Genomic DNA, 7,078 nt, shown 5'->3' with positions numbered 1-7,078 from the left:
AGATAATTCATCTCTCTAGTGTCTTGTTCCCATTAGGAATAAGAACCTCTTCCCAAAAGCCCCCATATGACTTCCCTTTTACCTCCATTGGCCAGAGGTGCCTCTTCCTAAACCAGTCACTGAAACTGACTGGAACACCCCCAGATGGAAATGATCACCTGGGATGCATGGATATTAGAGAGTCAATCAGGACCAGGATAGAAAGGGAGAGATAGTACTTGTCCCATGCTATAGAGGACAGAAAAACAGAGCCAGAAGGCAGAGGTGGGGGAGGGGAGCTGGTGCCCACCTCTGTGTTCCTCAGAGCCCACCCCATTATTCCTCGGAGCCCCAGTTACAGAGTTAGAAGGCCACTAGACTTGATCTGTAAGGCAGCTTCCTGCTCCAATGCCCCACAGTTCTCTACTTTTGAGATTATTGGCTCTGGCAGAATGAGGGCAGTAGGAAAGGCATAACTACACATCTATCGAGGTCATCCTGAAGAGGGGCCCTGCTGAAGGTAAGAAAGCTGTGTGGATTATTCTGTCTTCTACCATCATGACAATAACGCACATTGACGCATTTCCTGTTTGCAAGACTCTTGGACACCCATGATTTCATCCAGTCTATGAAGAAGCCCTGTAAATACTATAAGGTCCAGATGGCTCTATTTCAGATATGGGGAAACCAAGGCACAAAACAAAGAGGTATTTGTTCCTGAAAGCCAGGGCCTGGTGGAGCATAGCCTAGATTATTGACTGCTAATTTTTAGGCCTAAGGACAAATGACACTTCTGGCAAATTGTTAGTGCCTTCCTCCAAGGACAAAGGCACAGATGTATGGTGAGGCCCAGATCAAGGTTTATGAAGAGCCTCTTGCTGGCTGGATGACTTGGGTCTGTGTTCTTCTGAGCCTCATTCCACCTCATCTGCAACTGTAAGGTCGCTCAGAGTGTCCCCTCTCAGGGCGACTGGAAGGATTGGGGAGCCCTTGGACAGCTGCGAGACCATCTCGGCCAAGGCTGCAGACTAGACTGCTTAGGAGGGCAAATTCTGTTCCTCATCTCCAGACTGCACCTAAGAGAAGACTGGGCCCAAATGCCACTGTCACCCAGAGCCTGGCTGCTGCCTCCTTCTGGGGTGGCAGCCAAGGCCATGGCCCAGGCGACATGCCTCCCCCACTCCCTTGAGGCAGGCGACTGCTAGTGGCTCTCCCCACAAGCTAGTTCATTAAAGATTTGTTCTGTGGGGTTGCAATCAAAATAAACAGTCCAGCCTGAAAGCCAGGGAACTAAAAACCAATTAAGAGGGAATGGAGATGGAAAAGGGGTGGGGGCAGGAAGAAAAAAGAGGCTGGGGCTTTCCAAAGACTCAGTTCCCATGGCAGCCAGCTTCCAAAATAGTCTGGGAATGAAAAATAATGAAAACCACCTCGGAGAGAAAAGCGGTCCTGGCAGGAGAGTCTCGACCTCAGGATTGGCTAAATCCCCCAGCTCAGGCTCCCAGAGGACACCTGGTGACCTGGTGACCTGCCCCACCCCCCATCCATTCCCCTTCCCTTCTGAGGTTGTGAATGGTGTAGTCCCTCTGTGAAACCCTCTGCCAAGGCTCCAAAGTGAGGGAGCCCCACAGGTCGGGGGAAGTAGGGGTGCAACTGAGGCTCACAACAGTCACTAATCCAGTTGTGGAAAGCTTCCTAGAGGACTTGACATTCAAGCTGAGTTCTGAAGGCTGAGCAGGGGTTGGCTCAGAGGCAATCTGATAGTTGCTCCAGGAAGAGAGAGCAGGGATATCAGAGGCCTGAGGAGTGGAGGAAAGGGAGAAAGAAAAAGCAGTAGTTCACAGCCAGGCGTGGTGGCACAGGCCTGTGGGCACCAGCACTCAGGAGGCTGAGGCAGGAGCATTAAGAGTTCCAGGCCAGCTTGGGCTGCATAGTGAGACCCTATCTCAAAAAAAAAAAACAAAACCAAATAAACAAATGAAGGGTTCAGCAGGGCCAACAAGGACTGAGCTGGGCATTCTGTGTGCCAAGCTCAGCCTTTCTTAACACTGAATCCTGAGAGGCCAGAAGCCCAGCAGGCCGAGACTCAAGGAAGCAAAGGTGGGCAGCCGGGAGCCCAGCACCAACCTGTGGACCCTTGCACTGGCCAGCTTTTCCTTGGCCTGGAGTGTCTTTCTGAGGAGCCCCAGTTCCCTGCCCCTTCCCTTACCCTGGAGACAGGGAAGCCCAGCTGGGCAGTTTCTAGCAGCCATTTCTGGTGCTATCTTTGAGGAGGTCTGTTGCCCACCAGGAGGCATGGCTGGCTAACCATCTCCAGACCCCTTTCTGCTCTGGTTTCTGTTTCATTGGTTAGGCAACAGGAAAGCTGAGCTCCTATTAAGTCCACTTGCAGATGCCAAAAAGGAATGACAGCCAAAATGAAAGTTAACCCTTTCCCATCCCCTGCCCCGCCTGCCTTCCCCAGCACTGAGACACATCATCCACCAGTAGATGAATGACCACAGGAATCCTGGCCTTTCAGGTGGGTGTGATAGGTCAGAGGCCATTCCGCATAGGTGCTGGATGGTGCTGGTCAGGAGGAGTCAGCAGCTCTCACCACATGGCCTAGCTCCCATAGGAAGCACAGTTGTGCAGACCTGAGCCAGTTCTTCCAAATGGCAAGAGGCGACATGAGGTCCACAGTGTTGTTTCCCCAGATAGTTCCCAAGGCACTGACTTCTTCCAAGAAGCCTAGACACCCCAAACGGGAGCCCACTGCAAATGGGATAGCCCTGAAAATGGAAAGGCATAGCTATCACCCCTAACTTAGTGTCCTCTGAGAAGAGCAAAGGGGATATGGACCCAGGAAAGAGCACTGGACTGGGAGTCCAGAAACCAGTAGGGCACTTGTCTTGTCCCCAGGTGGGACAGAATTAGCATAGGTTTTGTGGTTGGATTCCCATGAGTGTCAATCCTAGCTCTGCCAACTGAGAGCTGTGTGACCTTGGGCAAATTACTCCTCTCTGATCCTCCACCCCTCAGCAGCAAATGGGCATAACAGAATTTGCCCCATGGAATCTATCCACAGACACCCAGAGCAAGATGGGGGACCTGGAAGGAACTCACTATCACTGCTTTCTTCTCTAGGCCTCAGCTTCTGCACCTATAAAACGAGCTGACAGTCATCCTGGGTTAAGTGCAAAGTGCTCGGAAAACTGAAGATACAAGGAGTCTCTGGCTAAGGAAGATGCCAGAAGTTTTCCCTTTCCAGTCTCCTTTATCTCCAGCCTTCCTCCCACTGCCTCCCTTACCTGTATGGCCTCTTCCTGGGTGGCCACAGAGTTGAAAGAACACTGTAGAGACCTACACACGGTCTAAGAAACCTAGATCATTGTACCATTCCCTGCCCCTCCTCTGACAGTTGGAGGAAATGTGTCGGGGTACAGGTGACTCACCTGCAGTCACACAGTTTGGAAGCACCTGGGTTTGGAATTCCAGGGTTGTCTTCCTCCAAGGCCCTTGTTTCTGCCCTTGCCCCCAAGTCAACTGGTATAATGATTCCTATGGCCTGGTGGCCTGTCTAGGACCAGCAAGAGGCCTGAGAGTGGCCAAAATACTAGGTCTCCCTGTGTTATCCTCTCCTGGGGGCATGCCAGACTGTGCCAGGACCAGCTGGAATGAGTGGCAAGGTGGTGCACCAGGCAGCCCAGCCTGGGAGGAGGTGACACTTAGTCCTGAGTTTGAATATAAGCATAGCTGTGTAAACTTGGATGTTTCTTAACCTGTCTGCCTCTCACTCACCTCCTCCACAGATTCTGGACAGGAACAAGACTTGTCTTATCTCACAAGCCTCAGGAAAATTCAAAGGATGACTGATGCATGTTGAGAATGGTAAACCTTCTCAACGGTAATTAGCACACTCATTATTTGTTTGTGTTTCTAAGCAGCAGATTTACTGGTTAAACCGTTTCTCCTCACTCTTTTAGGAGTGAGTAAGGCCTGCTGGTTGAAGGTGAATCCATACCACGGTGAGCCAGTGCTGGCTGTTTACCCTGTGCTGGAGGAACATGAGGCCAGGAGCCCCAACAGAGCTCAGGGAAACCACTGTGGCAGGCAGAGCTCCCCCTTTGTACTCTTCGTACAATTTGTAAGTGGATAAACAAATGCATTTGATCAGCGGCCACCCTGTGTTTTGTGGAGCACTCTTCAGGGCCTGGACTCACTCTTTCCAGATAGAATCCTGGAGCCTCACAAAGTAGCCCCTCCTTTTCTTCCTTCTTTCCTTCTCTCTCCTGCCTTCTTTTTTCTTCCCTTACCTTCCTCCCATTTCCACCTTTGATCCCAATAGCCAGTCTCAGGGCAGAGGCAGGGGAGGGAGTATTGCTGGCCTCTGGGTTCCTGTTCAGTGAAGGGAAGAGCCCTGGAAGGTCAGGAGCATGGCCCAGCCATCTGAGAGGACCTGGGGACCTGACAGAGGCAGAACAGCAAGAACAGGGCAGGGCTACTGGGCCCAGGAAGGACAGTGGCCTGACTTGGGGAACTGGCCCAAGCAGGGAGACCCTTCCAAAAAGGAATATTTCCCAATCAGCTGCCTGTAAACACCTCTAAAATGAACACCAGAGGCTTCCCTGGCAAGGCTGGGCCTCCATAGGACTGTGGTCAAGGATCAAATCAGATTAAGCTGGAGGCGTGGCTCAACTGGTAGAGTGCCTGGCTAGCAAGCACAAAGCCCTGAGTTCAACCCCCACTGCTGCCAAGAAAAAAAAAAAAGAATCAAACTAAGCTGGAAAGAAATGGCAGATTCCCTCAACCCCTGAGGGAAGCAGGAGACCCCACCACTACCACGCACACAGCTGGGTGGGGTCTTGAGGAAGGAACAGGGACTAACAAGAAACTCCCAATCCTGGGGACTCCAAGGAGGTTGTGTCTGGGGTGTAGGCAACTGCACTTCCCAGCTCCTGGATATTTACAAAGCCATCGCGCAAGTAGACATTATGCTTCTTACCAGCTACTCATGAAGCAGGAGTTAGCACACCCAGTGAAATCTAAGAGCCTGATATTCAGTGAGGTTAAATAACTCGCTCTGGGTCACCAATCTTGTTAAAGTCATTAGGCTGCAAAGAACCTACGTGGTTATTGTTCAATGGGATGAAAGTCATTATTGAGTCTCTCCATCCCCTTCTTGCTCAGGGACCTGGACTGGCCCTCTCCTTCCTTCCACTTGCTTCCCACACTTGAAGAGGGCTCTGGCCTGGAAGGTGGTCATTGCAACTTTGAAATGCAGAGTTGGAAGCAAAGGAGGAAGGAGAGGAAGATCAGAGAGGCCATGGGTTAGTGCTGGGAGCAGCTTTGAGGTGGAGTTACGCTCTCACCCCAGGCCCCAGGAGGCTCAGAAGCTGAGAGAAAAATGGGGGGGGGGTGTAGGCTAAGTCGGCCATGTGGTGTTATCCCTTTATGACTGAGGAATGCAAGAAGAGAAGCTGTAATGACATAGCATTTGGTCCCTCAGCTCTGTTCTTTTGTAGCCACACCACCACTCCAGGCCACAGGAGTCCTAGCTTCCTAGGTGTTCTTTTTGGGAGAAGTATGTGGCAATGAACAACAGCTGGCAGGAGGCCAATCGAAGCTTCTCCTCTTCTCACAGCTTCTCCGTCTTTCTGCCACCCACTGCCTTTGCCCACTCTTTGTTTCTGTTCCTTTATAACTTTGGTCTGCTGTGACCCCTTTTTCTAGAATTACAATTCTACTTCAGTGCTCACTGTTGTCTCACTGTCTTTCCTTTTCCCCACTCAGAACTCATTTGCCCATAAGTAAGTCTCTTTGGGGAAGTTTATTTATTATTATTATTATTATTATTATTACTATTAATTTTGCTTTGTTTTTGAGACAGAGTCTCACTATATAGCTCAAGCTGGCCTTGAACTCTTGTTCCCCTTGTCTTAGGCTCCCAAATGCTGGGATTACAGGTGTGTACCACCATAACTAGGCTGGAAGTTTGTTTTTAACCTTCAAAGCCTGGTGATAATATGTTCTTGACTCTTCCTTGTGGTCTTACCTTTCTGGTTCCATGAGCAGGCCCTAGACTGATGACGTTGACAGAGCTGTGTGTTGATCCTTAAGGAATCCACCGGTGTAGCTGCTTCTTTGAAGGATCTCAACTAAGGAAGAAACATCAAAACAGTTCCATTTCCTCTGTCTTCCCTAGCTATACTAAAGGAATCTACACTCTTCCTGCTCTCAGTTAAAGGCTTCATTCGCTATGACTTGGTTCAACCTATCATTTGTCAATTTCCTTGAGTTTCTAGGGCCGTCTGGCCCTGATCATTAAAGCTTAGTTCTGCCTGTGTGTTTCTTCTTCCTCCCTCAGGAGAGACTGGAACTGTAGTGTTTCTACATGAGATGGAAGGGGATCTAATCCTATCTATGCATGTCTATCTCCCCCACCTCACCAGGTCACCTCGTGGTGTTTAAGGACAAAGGAGAGAGAGAGAGGCACATATCTTCTAACTTCATCAAGACCAAGTTCTCTCCAGGCTGACTGCTGTTGCTAGTTATTTAGTTAAGCCCAACAAGCTTTGGTGGAGAGGTGTCCATAGGCTAGCTGTCCCATGGGATGCCTCTTCAGAGGCTCTGTAAGGACAGAAGGCAGTGAACTCCAAGGTCTTTTACTGAGGGATCCTCTTATTGACATACAGCCCACAGGGAGAACAGAACAGGGAAGGAAGCAGGGAGGCACAGCAGGTCAGGGCTCAATGCAAACCCTCAACCTACAAAAAAATCGGGAACTCAGTGAACTGAATGTGTCCCCCACCCCACCTCACAGATTGAAATCTTTTCTTTTTTTAAAAAAATTTTTTTTGCGTGTGGTACTGGGGCTTGAACTCAGGGCCTTCACCTTGAGCCACTCTACCAGCCCTTTTTGTGTTAGGTATTTTCAAGATAGGGTCTCGTGAACTATTTGCCTGGGCTGGCTTCAAACATCAATCCTCCTGATGGTTTCCTCCTGAGTAGCTAGGATTATAGGTGTGAGCAACTGGCACCTGACTACAGGTTGAAATCTTGATTCCCAGTGTGATAGTATTTGGATGGAAGGCCTTTGCAAAGTGATTAGGTCATGAGG

The sequence above is a fragment of the Castor canadensis genome, chromosome 12 (genome assembly GCF_047511655.1).
Source record: "Castor canadensis chromosome 12, mCasCan1.hap1v2, whole genome shotgun sequence".
Lineage (NCBI taxonomy): Eukaryota > Metazoa > Chordata > Mammalia > Rodentia > Castoridae > Castor > Castor canadensis.
This window is presented reverse-complemented; position numbering follows the sequence as displayed.